At 33.9% G+C, this 19,258-nt stretch overlaps 1 protein-coding gene and 1 long non-coding RNA gene across 4 annotated transcripts in view; one reads left to right on the top strand and one right to left on the bottom strand.

The window, feature by feature from the left end:
• CNTNAP2 (contactin associated protein 2) overlaps window positions 1-19,258 on the bottom strand; it is a 1,976,111-nt gene that overhangs the window by 1,305,161 nt on the left and 651,692 nt on the right. The window lies entirely within an intron of this gene.
• Window positions 5,205-19,258, top strand: part of LOC140604472 (uncharacterized) — a 30,292-nt gene continuing 16,238 nt past the window's right edge. The window contains exons 1-2 of the long non-coding RNA XR_012007336.1: window positions 5,205-5,433; window positions 7,660-7,779. This is a non-coding gene — a long non-coding RNA (uncharacterized lncRNA). The remainder of the gene's footprint in view (window positions 5,434-7,659; window positions 7,780-19,258) is intronic.

The following is a 19,258-nucleotide window of genomic DNA, read 5'->3' as shown; positions in this document are numbered from 1 at the left end:
TTATTATGAAATCTATTTCTTTCTGGTTTAGTTGTCCTGAAATGTGTGTAATTCTTTAAAAAGGGGGGGGGTGGGGAGAGAGGGAGAGAGGGAGAGGGAGAGGGAGGGAGAGAGAGAGAGAGAGAGAGAGAGAGAAATCCCTGACTTAATTTGGTGTCCCCTCCAAATCCTGACTTATTAAACACATAGCATAAGCCATGTTCTGGAAAAAAAAAATATTTGCAACTAATATTTTTAAAGTCATGACAAAAGAAAAGCTTCTACTTGTGTGGCCTCTTAGAAATATGAAGTTGAAGAGAAGTCATTAGTATACCAGCATTTTAAGATAAACATGTATGAACAGGACATGACCTAGGCCCCCTGAAATAATAATCACTTTCCCCTCCAATTATGACCTCATTACCTTGGGCCTCTGCTCTCACCTTGGCATATGCTGTCATACAGAAATTAGGATACCTTTTGTAGTTCCCCACACAAGCTCTACCTGATATTCTCTGAGCTTACAATTCTTCACACACAACCTACCCCCCCAGTCCCTTGCTCATAATTTAGATCCTCTGGGACCCCACCTCCAACCCCAAGAGGGTCACTGCACAGCCTCTGAACTATATCTACCTTTGGGGCCTCACATTTAACTGCTAAGCCTCACAAAGTACTCAATACACAGCGGGTAGCTAATTAGTATAGTCATTCAACAAATATCTGTAAAGGCAACAGGAAACACAGTACATCCTTTGAAATAACTAAAATATGAGCCAGATCAGGCTAGTGAAAAGAGATGATTTCAGAAGAAATGAAAATAACAGAACCAATAACACAGATACTATTTTTCCATTTTAGTTCTTTTGTTCTCTGTGACAAAATGTGTCCCCTGCTTAAAATTCTTATTCTGTATGCATAGGGAGGAGTGGGCAGGAGTGGGAAGGGTTATTTCCAGTAATGAATTTAAACCATATGATGCACAGCATGGATAGACAGTCACGTAAGAAAGTCATGGTCTAAATACATCTGCTGCATTGAAAAGACATCGAGATTTCTCCAGTGCTGGGAGTTCGAAACAACAATTACTTAAATATTTGTAATCTGCGAGGTACCCAAGAATTAGGAATGGGGGGGGGTCTGGCACAATTTCTCATGGGTCAGAATATTGGGAAAAAAGGCAATTCGTATTTATTAGTAAAATGTAAGCATTCTGTTGGAATTGCTATGAATAAAGACTATTCCCATTTGAAATTAAGATAACTCAAACTTTGGTTAAAGTGTGTTTTTCTCCTGACAATACTCCTTAATTAAATAGAGGCACAGAACCATGTTTGCAATCATATTTACTAAAATAATAAAGATAGTACTCTTAAAACCATTCACTTAAATGTATGAAAGAACTTCCATGAACGTTTTATATACACCATTTTTTTTAAAGATAGATGTTAAGCCTTCTAGCTATTATCTTGGAAGGCGCATACAATATATTTGACAGTTATTTTGATATGTTTGGGATGCATTCAGGTCTCCCAACTAAGCGTGCAGTATTCAATTTGGAGGTCTTAAATAAGCTCTCAGTATTTTTGAGAGCTAATTAAAACTTAATTATAAGTGTCAGTTCAAAGCCCTACACAGGCACTGTCAGTTATTGGGTTTCTTATCAAGCCAGTAATGTGCTGTGGCTGTTGTACTAATAATGAAGTTGCACAGAACCTACTGCCCTCTAGGATCTCTTTTTTAAAACAAGAACACAAAATGGTTAAACATAAAGTGCAAGGCGGATTTATGTGAAAGTCCAGGCAAAGCCCCATTTCTGTCACATATTTTCAATGTTTTAAACTTTTCTTTGCCACAAGAAAAATAATGATATTTAAAAACACATATGTTTTGTATCAAGTTTTTATTTAAATTCTAGTTATCTTTAAAAGTTTATTTTTGGGGGAGGGTGTATATATGATTATCCTCTTTCCTTGCAATATCTGTTTCATACAGATGGATGACATATCTTCCAATGAAGAATTCAATTTATAAAAATGAATCCACTAATTTAACCTGTCCAAAAGAGAAGAGAGATAAGTACTAATGTAATTAACTCTCTCTCTCTCTTTTTTTCTATTGATAGATCCTTAACAGTTATTTTAATATAAGCTAGCATTCTCCCATCAGCCAACATTGCTTCCAGGCAATTTTCACGCAGATACCCTGTAGTGTATTATGGGAATGCCAATGATCTTTAATGTTATCTAGAACAAAACATAATTAGGAAGGAAATTCTTTGGGGAACAGCAAATGTGATGTATCAGTTTGCAAAGCAAAAGACTTACAGTCCTGTTTTACTTGTTTAAGCTTATTTATACTGAACATATTAGAAGTAAAATATCCTACATTTTTTCCAGTTTCTTCACAACAAACAGATTACTCTCAATGACTTAGGATAATTTTCAATTAAATTGTAAATATTGGTAATTGTAACAAAATAATGCCCATGTTGTTATTTTATTGAAAAGTTATTACTCTCTTGCAAATATCATAGTAGGAATAGGAATATCAAAGGTTAAAGTGTCATGAAAACAGACAATCTAGAAAAAAGGCTTCAAATAAGAAAATACTTCTCAGACAATGTTCTTCAACTCTCCTCTCAAAACAGCAACTTATTTGTGCCCAAGTTACTAACTTTTCTTATCTGTAACTATTCAGATTGGCCCCTATTTGATGACTGAGCTAAAGTAGCTATTTGGGAAGTGGCACGAATAAACAGAATTAGTAAGAATTAAATGATCCTAGGAATCCTTATTAAATATTTCTAATATTTTTAGGGTGCTGAGGTGGCTCAGTTGGTTAAGCATCTGACTCTTGAATTTGGCTTAAAAATCATGAGCTCACAGTCATGTGATCGAGTCCCATGTCCGGCTTCATGCTGAGCTCAGAGCCTGCTTAAGATTCTCTCTCCCTTTGCTCTTAACCACCCCCGCCAACTCTTGATCTCTCTCTCTCTCTAAAAAAAAAAAAATGTATTTATATATTCTTAATATTTTCATTCAAAAGGTGCTTAACTCATCATAAAATTGCTCCTGAAATGCCATGTTAATAAATGTGTCCTAATAGGAAATTTTAGAAGCCATTTCACATATAAGTCTTTAAAATGAATGAATCTATCTACTCATGCATACTTACAACATGTGTATAACCTGACAATCTGAAAATTATGATTTTCTTAGTTTTCCCTCCCCCACTTCCTGAATACATAATACAGCTATGTTGGCATTCTTCTGATTCTAAATATTTAACTACCTACCATGAGCATAGAGGCTCATATTTTATTTAAGTATTTAATAAAGGTTATAATTGTTGACAGCATTAGAATAACAAAAAAATTAATATGCTTGTTTTATAATAAAACTTTTATTGTATCCATTATTAATCATGACTCCTTTAATTGACACATGTCAAAAATACTGGTGCTTTTTCATACTCTAAGAAAAATATACCTAGAAACTTAAAATAGTGATTATTGCAGAACATTTAGTGTATGTATGTACCTTTAAGTTAGGTTGAATAAGGAATAATCAGCTTCTGTTTTCCACATGGGGATTAAAAAGTGACTATAAAATAAGCTTATTTTAAAGATTTGAAAATATAGGGATTCCTGGGTGGCTCAGTGGTTGAGCATGTGTCTTTGGCTCGGGTTATGATCCCTGGGTCGTGAGCCCCACGTTGGGCTCCCAGTGAGGACCCTGCTTCTCTCTCTGCCTGTGTCTCTCCCTCTCTGTCTGTGTCTCTCATGAACAAATAAACAAAATCTTAAAAAATGATTTGAAAATATAAATGTATTAATATTAAAAATCAATGTCCTGCTGAAAACCATTTCCTTAATGATTAAGAGTTTTCCATATATCTTCCCAGATTTTTATATGCATCTATTATAAAATAACTTATATTAACAGAATCATATCATATAACACATATGATATAGCAACTTTTTTCCCCACTTTACATTCATTTATTTTTATTTTTATTCCAGTATAGTTAACATACAGTGTCATATGAGTGCTGCTTTCTTTTCATATGTAAGCCTATATTCAGGGTTATGTGTCTATTGCAGTACATACACAACTCTCTTGGCTTCATTATTTTCTACCATATGAGTATACTGTAATTTATTTCACAAACTTACTGATGGATAATAGTTTCTACCTCTGCTCTATGATAAATAATGCCTATGAACATTTATGAAAACATCTTTGAGTATAAGCATTTTTATAAATTATATTTCCAAAAGTTAAATTAGTATGAAGGCATAAATGAACTATTTCATAGCCACATAGACAAGCACTCAAGATTTCAACTTTTGTTACTCCTTCAGCCAAATGCCAAATGCAGGCCCAATTTTATGTAAAGTTATCATAAATAAACTATATAGTAGTACATTTTATTTTATATTTTATTTTTAACTTTGAAAAATTTGTGGCAATGATAATACTACTTGCTAATTGTTTTCTTATTTGGCACAACCTAATTAGTGTCAATCAATAATAAGTGAGTATTTACTTTGTTATGGGCAGGACTTAAACTAAGAATATTTTCCTTCATAATCTCTCAAACATTAAATCTTCTGAACTCTAACTATACCCTGAAACATAAAAAAAGAAATTAAAAGGAAATTATTTTGGAAAACAGTGGAAGATATTATTTAATTACAGAGGCACATACAGAGCTACCTAAAATTTAAGATTTGGAATCTTCATTTCCAATGGAAAATTTTACTTTCATCTCAGACTTTCCTTGAATCTGTACATGTATTTTAGGGACACTAGCCTGAAGCCACACCAATTTTTTATCACTAAGAAAGTAAAATAAATAGATGGGAAACTATCAGGGAAAACATGAAAATTCTATGAAAAGTAGCACTAAATTCAGTAGGTAAAAGGACTTATTATGTTAGGACAGCACTTCAGAATGATAATAGAAATTGGTGAATTTTCTCCGAATAATATATATGATAAGAAATACAAGGAGAATATTAAGTCATTTTGAGTCCTCTGAAAAACCAACACCAAGGTAGTATTAATTATGCAAGGATTTTTTTTTTTTTTTTTTTTTTTTTTTTTTTTTTTTTTTTTTTTTTAGAGAAAACAGAGTATTATTCATCTGGATCCAAGACTTTGACTAGATTCATGTTTTGTCAGAATGCTTTCTCAGTTTGTGGTTTGTTTTTTCATTTTGCTAATGTGGCATGTGAAGAACAGAGACTTCAAATATGTTTTTAAAATTTTTATTTACTTGTATATTTGACAGAGACAGAGAGCTAGAGAACACAAGCAGCAGGACAGCAGAAGGAAAAGGAGAAGCAGACTCCCTGCTGAGCAGGGAGACTGACGTGGGGCTCCATCCCAGGACCCTAGGCTCACAACCTAAACCAAAGGCAGATGCTTAACACACTGTACCACCCAGGTGCCCTGACACTTTCAATATTTATGTATTATTATCTATTAGTTGTTTTTTCTATTGCTACTACTTTTTGTGTTCTAATACATTGTTGACTATTCCAAGATTGTGAATATTTTATGTATTCTTCTAGAAGTTTAAAAACAGTAGCTCCTACATTTAGGTGCATGATCCAATTTTAATTTATTTTTGGATAGAGTGTGAGGCAAGGGTCAATGTGCATTTTCTCCATATGGATATCATCAGTCCAACACTGCTGAGACGACTAAAGACGACTATTCTCCCCTTTGAATTATGTTGGTAGCTTTGTTAAAAATCAATTATTCACATATGTATGGCCTATTTATAGACAGGCAGCTTTTTATTCTCCGCCTATGTATTTATTTTTACAGCTATACTACACTATCTGTATTACTATAGCATTATAGCAGTTTTTGAGATTCTTATAAATCCTTTTTTTCCCAAATAGTTTTGTATATTGTTGGCCTTTAGTAGTTTCAAGTAAATTTTAAATCATCTTGTAAATTTATTTTTAAAAACTCCAAAAATCCTACTAGAAATATGACTGAGAATATATTGTATCTACAGATCAATTTGCAGAGAATGAACAAATTAACAAGTGTGTCTTCCAATCAACAAACATATTTCCCCAGTTAGTTGTATTTTTATTTCATACAGAAATATTTTGTAATTTTATGTGTATAAGGTAAGCATGATTTTGATTATATCAAAAAATTAGTATTTTAAGCCTTTTGATGTTATTTTAAATGCTATTTCTCTTATAATTACATTTTTCAAATGTTTGATACTAGCATGTGGAATTGATTTTTTTGTATTAATCTTGCTTGCATCCTGTTACCTTGCTAAATTCACTCATTACTTAGACTAATGTTTTTAAAGATTGATTAGAAATTTCCAAATGAATAATCACATCATTTGTAAATACAGGCAAATCTAATTCTTCTTTCCCAGTCTTTATGCTTCTTTTTATTCTTATTATTGATTGACTAAGATCTTCAGCACAACATTGAATAAAAGTGTGACAACATATCCTTGTTTGCAAATCAGTGGGAAAACATTCTGTCTCTTAACATTAAATATTGCATTAGCCATAGGTTTTCATAGATGTCCATTATCATTTTGATTTTGATATAGCTTTCTTTTCCTCCCCCTCCCCCTCCCTATTCCTTCTCTTCCTCCTCCTCCTTTAGTTGTTAATGATCCTTTATTGAAATAATTTCCTTTGTAATTCTTAACTAACTGGGCATTCCACTGCACCATTACCAATGTCAACTACAGTGATATGAGAGGTGCGGCCATCAACACAGATTGGGTAGTCCCCAGGATCTCTTCAATGGTCTTTAATGATCTTTAACTAAAGATTAGATCTTTAGCATTGGGCAATGTTGACAATTTCATCAAAAGTGATGATTCCATGTGCTTAATGTTTTCCTCCTTCTTTCTGTCTCTTGGCCATCCCTTGAGGTTTTTGGTAACAGGACAGAGGCAGAAGGTACCACTTCAATCTGTACATGTCTGTTCTGAATGGTCAGCTTCACTATAATTCTCAGACCTTTCCAACCACCAGTTACCTTTGCCATGTCATTATTGACTTTTTTTTGGAGATAGACCCCACGGGCTGATCTTTGGAGCCAGAGCAGATGTAGCACCAACTAGTGCTACTTGGATACACAACTTTGATTTCTTTCTGGTCGAACTTAGGCCACATGGTGGAGGTGGCTGGTGTTGGATGAACCTGGATTCAGGACAACCAAAGACAGTTGCACCTTCTCCTCCTCTGAGCCAAAAGTCAAAAGCTTCCCTTCTATTTCTGTTAAGTTGTTTTATTGTCATTGGATGTTGGATTTAGTCAAATGTGTTTTTTTTTTTGTTTTTTTTTTTTTACATCTATTGAGATAATTACATGTGGTGATCTGCACTGGTTGATTTTTTAATGTTGAACCCATCTTGTTTTCTTAAGGATAAACTTCACCTAGTCATAATGCATTATCTGTTTAAATGTTGTTAGATTTAATTTTCTAATTATTTTTGTGTCTTACAAATACTGATATGTAATTTTCTTTTCTTGTAATTTTTGTCTGGCTTTCATAAATATTCTAAGACCCTTACTATAGTAAAGAAGAGTGTAAAGACATTGAATGACATTATATATCAAGAAAGATATACTTTAAAATATAATAGTAACTACCAAAATTGTTATTTACATTCTAGAACAAAAAATGGAATAACAAAACACTGTAACTTCAACAACAACGTCAAATCAATCAGAAGGAAGGCAGAAAAGGAGGAAGGAAAAAAAGCATTGAAAGGCCAAGCCTTTGATAAACATAGGTAAGCTTTTGGACATTTTGTTTAAGGTGAGTCTTGTTTCTTGAATTAGTGTTTCCCTTCTTTAATAGTTAACTAACTCCTTTCTCCTTAATTAGTCTGCAAGGAAATGCTAGTGAGTGTTTTATCTTCAAACTGTCTTTAGAAAACCTAAATTGCCTAGCTCAGTATTTGGGAAATGGTATGTGCTCAGGAAAACTTTGTTTCTTCTCAAGGTTAAACATTTGGTTAGTGAATGTCTAGTAACAGGGGAGGAAAGCAAATAACATATTCTCTCATTAGGATTATATGTATTATATATTTTCATTCAAGTCTGATAATTCTTCCCTTAATTAGCCATCAGTGACTTTTATTGAATCACATTCTGTATTTAATTAGTATTTTTGAATTGAAGCTATTCTCATTATACAAGTTAACTGTAGAAATACCTTGTGGACATTTGACTAATATTTCAATTAAAGCATAGAGTCATATGAAAGACATACTTCTTATCTCGAATAATTGTCATCTGTTGATAAATATTAAATAAAGGTTTTAGTAGTATGATTATGTAGTGGCAAATAAAGATTGTAAGCAAGTAATTATCTACACTTTAATGAAACTCCTTTCACTTTATTTTCTTGTGTTATTTATACCTCTGTTTGAGCAAAAACAAATCACCATTCAGTAGAGCCATAAGTACTTTCTGCTTAAAAGATAAGTTTAAAGATTTGAATGCGAGAAGTTTTTAGTCATTGTTTTTCTTTAAAATACAGGTTGACTGTTCGCTTCACACTTTCACATAACTACTAATATAAAAAAAAGATTTTTCATGTGATTAAATATTTTTTTTACAAAATATACATTAAGCAGGACTCCAATTAATAAGTTCACGGATTATTTCCACATTTAGGGCCAACTGTATGAGACCATATACATTTACTACAATAGCAACTGAGTGAAACTCTGCATGCACTAAAGCTTACTTGAGCACAAGAATGATATAATACTGGTTTTTTTTTGAGTCTGTTTGAGACAGTCTAATAACTGGAGGATCTGGAATGACCACACTATTCCCCAGAGTCTTTATTACAGCACTGACCCATGGAGAGACATGTGGATAGGGCCATGTTTGTGTACACGGCTGTACTCAAGTGAAAGAATGTGAGAGTGCGTGCTTATGTTTCATAGATTTTTGAATTCCTGGCCAAGTGAGGCTTAACAAAATCTTCAGAAGAAAATGAGAATATCATCTGATTAATAGCATCAGCTTTAACCTTTGATGATTCTCTATAAAGTCTTTGATGGACAGCCAACCAACATCATGTCTTTCTCTCATGGTAAAAATATGAATATTATGAATAAATCTTAGTTCTTGTTCATAAGGAATGTGTTGCATTGAGTGTTAATTTTGGAAGAGATTCCCGCATATCATGGGGGATTTGAGGTACTGTTATTATCAATAAGTGATCCATTACTGTTTCTTCAAGGGATAAAACACTAGGATACAGAAGTTGCCAAAATACACAATTTTTTACATTCATTTTCAGTAGGAAAGGTCCAAATGTAACTTGTTCTTTTTTTTTTATTTTTATTTACTTATTTATGATAGTCACAGAGAGAGAGAGAGAGAGGCAGAGACACAGGCAGAGGGAGAAGCAGGCTCCATGCACCCGGAGCCCGATGTAGGATTTGATCCTGGGTCTCCAGGATCGCGCCCTGGGCCAGAGGCAGGCGCTAAACCCCTGTGCCACCCAGGGATCCCTAACTTGTTCTTTTTAATGTTATGAAATCTGAACATTATATTTGAAATGTAGCATAAGATTTAATTAAATAATTCATTCACTATTTCAAACACATAATTCCTTAATTCTTAAAATACAAAATTACCTAAAATAGAATAAATGGCTTTAATATGAACAAGTCATCTAAAGAATTGGTGATAATGGGGGAAGTTCTGGCTTCTAAAGTCTAATCACTACTACGGACTTTGCACCAGATCAATTATTTACCTTTATTTTCCCCAATATATTAGCTGATTAAAAGGGCATGTTAGCCTTTATCCACAAGAGGATGCTTCAAAGGACAGATAATTAAAAGGGTTGGCAAGTTCCTTTTAATTAGAATGGTTACACAATTGCCAACAAATAATAACTCCTTTATTCAAAATTGAATGCCCAGAGGTTAATTGATTTGCCAAAGTCTCAAACATATTATCCGCATGCATCTATATTCAGATTGCTAAATACATTTATCTTTTAAATATTCATGAGGCACCAAAGTCCCAAAATCCAGTAAATCATGTAAAAGTATCTGTTCTTTGTTTGATCAGATGTAATTTCATTCTTTAGCCATTTCATGTAGGCAAGTGAAGCAATGTAACATAACCCTGATAATCTTGATAAAGAAGAAATATCAGGCCCACAGAATATGAGCTAGAGTTCATGTTTTAAAATAGTCTCACTGAATGTTGATATTCTTCAGATTATAGTTTTTAAATTAGGAGATGATTTTCATTTAGTCACCTAAAGCTTAGAGATAGACTGACAATTTCCAGGTGTCAGCAATTTAGACGTAATTAAAATAATACTAATAACAGTGGTGTTAGTGCATTTGTATAGTACTTTGTTCCTTACCCAAGGTTTTGTGTCAATTTTATCAAATAAAGCAATTTCAAAAAATTGTTCACTTAAGAAAACAGCTCACGATAATTATTAAACTTTTGAATTTTAATATACATTTAAGAAAATGAAATATTAAGGAAAATGTGAAAATAAATGTTCATATAAAAACATGCAAAGAGAGAAACAAGTTCAATCCACGATTTTCCCATTTATGAGTGTTGACGATTTTCCAATTTATAAGTGTTGTATCAATAGTCCGTGTGAGAGCTGCTGGTCAATAAGAAGAGATGCGAAAGCATGCCCATATGCATCATGGTTATTCACTTTCTTGTCATTCAAAGGTTTTTATTGTTCTGGGCTAATACTATTCTTGAGGCCCTGGTATATATGTGTTAGCAGACGTGATCAACAATATCATGATAATAGTAAGGAATTATTTTTGTTTCAAGATATGTCTTTCATTTGTTTAAACAAATACCCTAAGTGTACTTAGGTGATTTATTTAAGTTTAGAAATATATATTTAAAATTAATGCAGATGATTAACATATTTGTATATTTAATACATGTTTATACATTATCTCTTCAATCTTCATAGGAATGACTAGAAAACAAATATCATTCAGATAAATATGCTTCTACCTCGTTCATGTACTTATGGACTATAGAGGCTGTTCTAGAACTTGCCTAAAACCAAAGAGTATGTGTGCAGTGCCTGCCAAATGGGAGGATCTCTATAAATGTTAATAGCTTTGTTTCTACTTCATGAACTCTGTTACTCTCAGATTCTTTCCATTAGTTTCTCCTCTTAGTTTAGAAACATGTTCAATTTTTTTTCTATCCTATAAAAAAGAAAAGAAAGAAGTAAACCAGTCTCCCTGGTATGCAGCAGCCTTCCTGACCACCCCTGTCTTTTCCCCTACCTCTGTCTTCTGAGCTATTTCTCTTGTTCTCCCCACCCCCTCACACCATCCACAACTATTTTTTTAAACATATACTTTATAATCACATCTTTATTCTGATTAGCTGTAATCTCCATGAGGGCAGAGACCATATCTCCTTTATGGCCCATTGTTCATTGTATATTCTGTATGATAAAAGTGATTTTGAGAAATATTTGCTAAATATTTCTCACCACATACCTGTTTGTGTGCCTTCCTCAAGCACTATTCTATTTAAAATCCTGTTTTAAATTCTGGCCAGGTACTCATCTCTAAAGGTAATCTCAAATCTCTGATTATTACGGTAGCTGACTTTCCTCCTCCACTGTAACTGGTTTTCCTAGTATTTCTGACTACATTTAATTTTTTTTCTTTTGTTTTATTTGTCGGCATGTTTTCCTAGCCTGTCAACTGAATTTTGATGCATCTCTTTATCATTGGCTCTCTCTTTTCTACTTACTCACTGAGTGACCACATGCAATCTTTTCCTCTTCACTGATCATTTGTAGTTTATGGCTTCAGTATCTTCACTTTCAGCCTGCATCTTTCTCCAGAGCTTGAGAATCCAATTTCTACCTGCCTGCTATACACCTCATCTAGATCTCTGCTTCCAGGTCAGACCCATAGACTCTAATATTTTCGTCCTTATCCTCAATACATGCACATTTCTGTTGGTTTCCATCCAGCCCTCCCTACTGTTTACCTTGATATCCTCAGGCTCTTCATATTATCCCACAAGTTGTTTCTTCATTCACTCTGATTCTGACTAGCAATTGCTTCTATGCATTTCCTGTTTCAAAGCTATAAGAGAAAAAAAAAGCCTCTCTTCTAAGGATATACCTAGAACATATTTGAGATAGACTTTACATAAAAGGTATGAGGAAATAGTACATGATCACAAATGAAGTCTTATTGGAAGCAACAGTGAAAATAATCAGAGGTTTCAAATATAAATAATAATTTTCATTTTTAAACTTTTTCCATACAGTTGTAGCTTTTTTATATTTACCTTTGCAAACAGTCTCTATACATGTGCATAGTTCAAATGAAAATGTATCTTGGCTATAAAAAGTAGAAGTGGTTGGAGGTGACAGGCCTTTAGGATTTAGCACACTTGCCTTGTGGTGGTCAGTACCCATGAAGATAACCATGCTTACAAGTCCATGTGGTAACAATTGCCTCAAATTGTAGATAGAATATTCTTTTGTCTTGGAAGAGCTTTGAGAAGTTGATGGGGAAAAAAATCTTTTCTCAATTTCCTATTCTGAGTGATAGGTAATGGTTGCTTGGATATATATGTTGAAATAGCTTTTGTGGTTACCTCCAGGCTCAGTGGGAAAGATTGCAGTAATCAAACAGTAATATCTATATGGGCACTAGGGATATGAAGAATGGTTCAGTGTGGTATATCACATTATTTGTTCAAACTAAGCTTTTTCAGGTTTTCATGTGCTCCCTTATCCTGACACTTGATAAATGTTCACTGTAACCATGCCAATTACAATTTTAAAGCTGTGGGTTTGTTTCTATCTGTCCTTAACAGTCCATTTTCTTGATTTTTACTTGTTCTTTTAAAAGTTTATCCATGTTACATATTTTTGCATATTTTTGCAGAAGAGACCATATATTCCATCATTCCATCTAGTTAATCTCTGGTTATTTCAATTATGATCCAATTACAGAATCATATTCATTCATTCCGATTCTTCCTTCTCTTCCTCCAATGATATTATTATTTCTGATATTCAAAGTCCTTGATTTCTCCGGTATTAGCGCCATATTTTGCCAATATTTTCTGAGGACAGGAGAATTACTTCTGGGTTCATCAACTAATAACTAAATCTTAGCAACATGAAAATGTTTGAATTGCATTTCTAAAAGTTTAATTACCTTTATTTTTATTTGCAACTTTATTTGCACTTTCAAAGAGCTAAAGAAAATTTCCAAAAAATATTCTTTACCTTTTTTCAAACTTTAATATTAAGCTTTTAATAAGTTCAGAAAGAGGCAAATTTATCTGAATAATATAGTTAATAAATTATATAGGGATATATACAGAGATGATAGAAAGATACAGTTGAAGTCTATGAATATGTCAGGTAGAGCAAACTTTATCCAATATAGGCCATTTCATAGAATACAACTAAGTTAAACATTAAAGAAATAGTACATACAGAATTCAGGATAGTGGTTACTATTGGGATGGGAGGGGTGATGTGACTTGGAAAGTCTTCAGGTATATTCTATGCTTTGTTCTTAACCTGGTAATGGGTATGTATGTTTTCATCATATTGCTATTTAAGAACTATACATATATTTTATATGCCCCTTCACCTATTGTGTTTTAATAAATAATAATAATAAATGATAAATAAATAAATCCAGTGACATAGATAGAGCTGGAGAGTATTATGCTAAGCAAAATAAGTCAGAGAAAGACAAATGTATTATTTCACCTATATGTAGAATTTAAGAAACAAAACAAATGAAACTATGGTAAGAAAAAAGAGAGGCAAATCAAGAAACAGGCTCTTAACTACAGAGAATGAACTGATGGTTTCTGGTGGGGAGGTGGAAAAATGGATTAAATAGGTGATGAGTATTAAGGAGAGCACTTGTGATGAGCACTGAATGTTGTATGTAAGTGATAAATCACTAAATTCTGCACCTGAAACTAATATTACACTGTGTTTCAATTAACTGGAATTTAAATAAAAGTGTGGAGAAAAAAAAAAAAGAAAGGAAACTTTTCTCTAATATTCTCAAACAAGAAAAGGAGATATCTTTCATTACAAGGACATCAGAAGTAGAGAATATAAAAGAGTGAGAGAACCAGGATTCATTCAGTTCTCCAAGAGGTAACTTCATTCTAGGACTAGTGGTGGCTGCAGACACAGGTGTCACACTTGCTTGTGATACCCAGAAAACTGTCTTTCTTTGGGCCATTTGATAATTGACCTTTCCAAAGCATCATCTAGAAGATATTCATTTAGGTCTCATCACTGAGAAGTGACGCTCTTTCTTAATCTCATTACTCATGTGGGGGGAAATGATTCATAAGAAAGCCTTAGAATGACCATGTAGGGGTTAATTCTTGTTGGGCAGTCAATTGTCATTACCATTATAAGCACTTAATATGATGCCTAACATATTATGAGACTCAACAACACTTAATTCATATCATAGTTTTTTCATATCTTGCCTAAATTCCTAAGTTTTAGAATCCTTCTGAACTCAGATTTTTACCACCTGCTTCAACATTTGTATTTGTTCATCTTTACTGCAGTTTTTCTGATCTGAGAAACAAAATCAAATCACTAATTATTGAGTAGCTAGGGTAATAGATGTTCATCTTTTTTTTTCCTGACATCCTATGTTCCTTCTCACTGATTTATTGATTAAAATGTACCTGAGGCATTTGTTTTCTTTGTTTTTAACTTATATCTTTAGTTACCCCTCTTTGCAATATTTCTTACTCATCTCAGGTGGGGTCCACACAGAGAAACATGGTTGAGTAAAACTGAGGAATGATTGAAGTCTCAGAGAGTTGGCTGCATAATTAGGGCTCTTAGGCAAAACTTAATGTGTTATGGTGAAGAAAACTGTTTCTGTGGAGGAGATATTGAATGTAAAATGACAGGAGAAAAGGGAAGTAGGAATATCACGTTTTCCACAAGTACAAAAATGTGGGGCCATCGGAAAGAAATATCTTCCTAGATGTGTGTATTAGGGGAGAATGACGGAGGTCTCCTAGCATAACCAAGGAAGTGCCATTCATTGTGAGGAGAGGAGGTGTTGTGTCAGCACCACACCTGGAGAACAGCTCCCTGCCGGCTGCCCTGGTGTCTTCCAGTGCAGAATTTCCTCCACTGATATCCACAGAACAAATACCTGCAGAGATGGATCACTCACAAACATCCTTTGTCTTTTAAAACTACCTTTCCCGAAGAACTGAAAATTCCTAGTTCAAGAAACATATGGGTTTCTCAGGGTTTGGCACTAGACGCTTCTCATCACTATTCTCTTTCACTGGTTACAAATATTGGTTCCCAAATTTTAAATACCATCTACATGTTCATGACGCTCAAATTTATATATCTAGTCCAGACTACACACTAGTTGCAAACTCTTTCACCTGGACACTTCTTAGGCAGAGACAACCATCTGCCAAAATTTATCCTGCCCCTTCCATCATATATAAAGTTGTAGTTGGGAAGTGGCTAATCAGACCTACATATGCAAGCACACCCTTTTACCATGGTGAGGCCACAGTGGAATGTTAGTGTGAGTGATGTGTATTACTTCCTGGCCAATGCCTTTATTACATAGGCTTGTTTTTTCTACTCTCTACCTTCTTTTTTTATTTTTTTTATTTTTTTTATTTTTATTTTTTAACTCTCTACTTCTTCTAAGCAACTAAGATGGAACCGAAGATAAACCTTGGATGTCACAACTTGATAATAATAGTATCCAAGGTGACTTTTGAGGCATATCTTGAATATGACAGAACCTTAAATTGGTTTTTACATGTGAGAAAAGAGACATTTTATTCTCTTTGAGCAATAATTCACTTGGTGGCCTAGCTAGCAGTTGCAATCTAATAGGCAATCATATTTGCCTAAAGGTATTATAAGTATCTCAAATTGAGAAAGCTCTAAGCTTGATTTTTGTTCCTAAATCCACTCCTCTTCCACTTTTTCGCACTGCAGAAAATAATAAAAATCTTAGGTACTCATTATATATTGACTACACGTCTGGAAATATTCTAGGTGCATTAAATATATTTATTCATTTGTCCTTACAATAACTCTATGAGAGTTCTGTTTTAATCCACATTTTACAGATGAGAAAGCAGAAGTACAAAGACATCAAGCAATGTACCAAAGGTCATTTAACAAGTAAGTGTCAATGGCAGACTTAAATCCACCCATACTGGCCACCTGTTGCATGTTCTTCATCATTTCACTCTACTGCCTCGGTCTGATTTGAGGACATTTCTCTTAACCAAAAATAAATTATTTAAAAAATAGTTGGAGGGATCCCTGGGTGGCGCAGCGGTTTGGCGCCTGCCTTTGGCCCAGGGCGCGATCCTGGAGACCCGGGATCGAATCCCACATCAGGCTCCCGGTGCATGGAGCCTGCTTCTCCCTCTGCCTATGTCTCTGCCTCTCTCTCTCTCTGTGACTATCATAAATAAATAAAAATTAAAAAAAAATTATTAAAAAATAGTTGGAGTTGGAGGCAAAATATAATAAGCAAAGGGAATAGGAAAGCTAGAGGTAAAATTAACATATAGAAATATTTACCATGTGCCAAACAATGCAACAGAGGGAGAGAAATATATATATATATATATATATATATATATATATATATATATATATATATATAACTTTTAGCTACCCAACTGGTCCCTAAATTACTTGGAAGACAAGATAGAGAAAGAAAAGGGATTCACAATATAAATATAGTTGCCTAAATGAGTAAATGAAAACTTTTCAAGTTTTTAGGGTACTAATAATATAGAGAACATTTTCATTTATTCTGATATTATTTTGAACTATGTTCTTTACCAGATCCCACAAATGAAGTACTTAACAAATTTCAAAATATGCAAACTATGCAAATTCCTATGCACACATTTAAGAGGAAGCCAAAACTATACCAGTAAGCAAAAAACCCTCTGATTATCTAGAGTGAAGGAGAGGTGAAGTTAGAGTATAGAGGGTTATGAATATATGGCCTATTTTCCTCTAAATTTTTTATAAAGGTATTTCTTACACCTGAGGCTTAAAGATGATTTGGAAAGAGATAGTTTGAGATAGATTTCTCTGACTAAACCATTGATTGCAGACATATTTTGCCACACATAAACACACATACTCACAGATTAGTTAGAAGGAAAGATGTATAGACAGACTGACGAGAGAGAGATAGAGAGATTTTTTTCCATTTAAAGTCGACTGAGAAGATAAAGTTGAAGTCCTCTAAATAAAAGCAGCGTGCTAACCCAGAAATTAGCCTTAAGAGAATAAGAGTACCTCAATATAAAAATGGCTGATAATAATGGGCTGAAATCATCTTCTGTAAATACTTTTGTTTCTATTCAATGATCATTTAAGAAATATTTAGTGTTGGGGATCCCTGGGTGGCTCAGCGTTTTAGCACCTGCCTTCAGCCCAAGGCATGACCCTGGAGTCCTGGGATTGAGTCCCGCATCAGGCTGCCTGCATGGAGCATGCTTTTCCCTCTGCCTGTATCTCCCCCTCCCTCTCTCTCTCTCTCTCTCTCTCTCTCATGAAAAAATAAATAAAAATCTAAAATAAAAGAGAAATATTTAGTGTCTACTATGTATCAGGGACTGCTATAGACTCCCAGCAGGTACCAGTTTAAAAACTCCAATTTATCAAAAGTTAAAATTCTTAGCAGACAAAACAAATAAATGTCATATTAAGTAAATGACATGCTACAATAAAAATCCATAATTGCTGTGAAATTTTTCAAATAGAGGAGTAAGGAAGGATGATCATGAAGATTTTGAGAGTAGGTGTGTGTAGATCACAGTATTAAACAGAGTGGATAGGACAGGCTTTATTGATAAGGTAACATTTTTCAAATACATAAACAGATGTGAGAGTTAGTCAAGGGAATATCTGAAAAATAATATTCTAGAGAGAGGAAATATCCTGTGCAAAAATCCTAATGTTGCAGAATCAGTGTGCTTGTATCTGAGTGATAAGGATGAGAGTAATAGTAAGACAAGTAATGAGGGGGAAGGCGCGAGCCTGGGAGGCACAGTTGGTTGAGTCTGACTCTTGGTTTTGGCTAGGTCTTGATCTCAAAGTTTCTGAGATTAAGCCTCCATCCCACTCCTTGCTCAGTGCAGAGTGCTTGAAATTCTCTCTTCTCCTTCTGCCCCTCCCACTTGTGTGTGTGCTCTCATATTCTCTCTCTCTCTCAAATAAATAAATGAGTCTTAAAAATAAAGAAAGAAGTAGTAGGGAACAGGAACCTATAGGTCCTTTAGGCAACAATAAGGATATTGACTTTTACTCTGAGTAAAATGGTGAACAATTACAGGGTTCTGAGCAATAGAGTAGTTACATGATATGACTTCTGTTTTAAAAGGAGAATTATGGCTGTTCTGTTGACTTTGGTGTAGATGGGAACAGGGATAGAAATAGAGAGATCTCCTTAAGTTCTTATAATGATTCAAGAAATAGCTGATGTTTCAGAACAGAGAGGTAATAATAGTTTTTTTATTTTGTATATTTTCAAAGTTGAGCAACAGGATGTTCTAACGGATATAAGAATGTGAAATAAAGAGGAGTCAGTGATAATTCGTTATAATAACTCGAAATAATGGAGTTGAAAATAACTCAGATAAAGAAGAGAAATGCTTTGTATTTAAAGACATAATACTGATTAGGATTTCCAGGAAAGTGAGTGATCGTAGATAGAAAGAAAAGAAAACTAAAGACCAAGTCTTGGAATATTTCAATAGTTAGGGAAAAAGTCCTGGCTATAAAAACAAGTCAAAACAGAAGACTAAGAAAGAACAAAAAATTCAGTAGGCGGAAACCCAAAAGAATGTGGTGCCCAGAAAGTATATCATGGAGGAGGAAATACTCTACTCTGTTAAATTTTGAAGACAGGTCAAGTCCAACAATGATGGAAGTGTGACCACTGGTGGCATAATGGGAGTGAAGCCAGATTGGAGTATGCAGGGGTATGGATCTATGGGTCAAAGTGGTCTAAGTGAGGATAGATGAGAAGTGAACAGAGCAAGTCAAAACATTTCTTGAGGAGTTTTGCAACAAAGGAGAACAAAAGAGTAGAGCAGTCATTAAGGGGAATTGAGAATGGTTTTTAAAGTCTGAAGAAATAACAGCATCTGGAGGTCAATGCGATGAGATGAGAGAGGGGAGAGATTCTAAAG

Source organism: Canis lupus, chromosome 15 (assembly GCF_048164855.1).
Source record: "Canis lupus baileyi chromosome 15, mCanLup2.hap1, whole genome shotgun sequence".
Lineage (NCBI taxonomy): Eukaryota > Metazoa > Chordata > Mammalia > Carnivora > Canidae > Canis > Canis lupus.
Note: the sequence above shows the minus strand (reverse complement) of the source record. Positions and strands in the feature narration are given on the sequence as shown.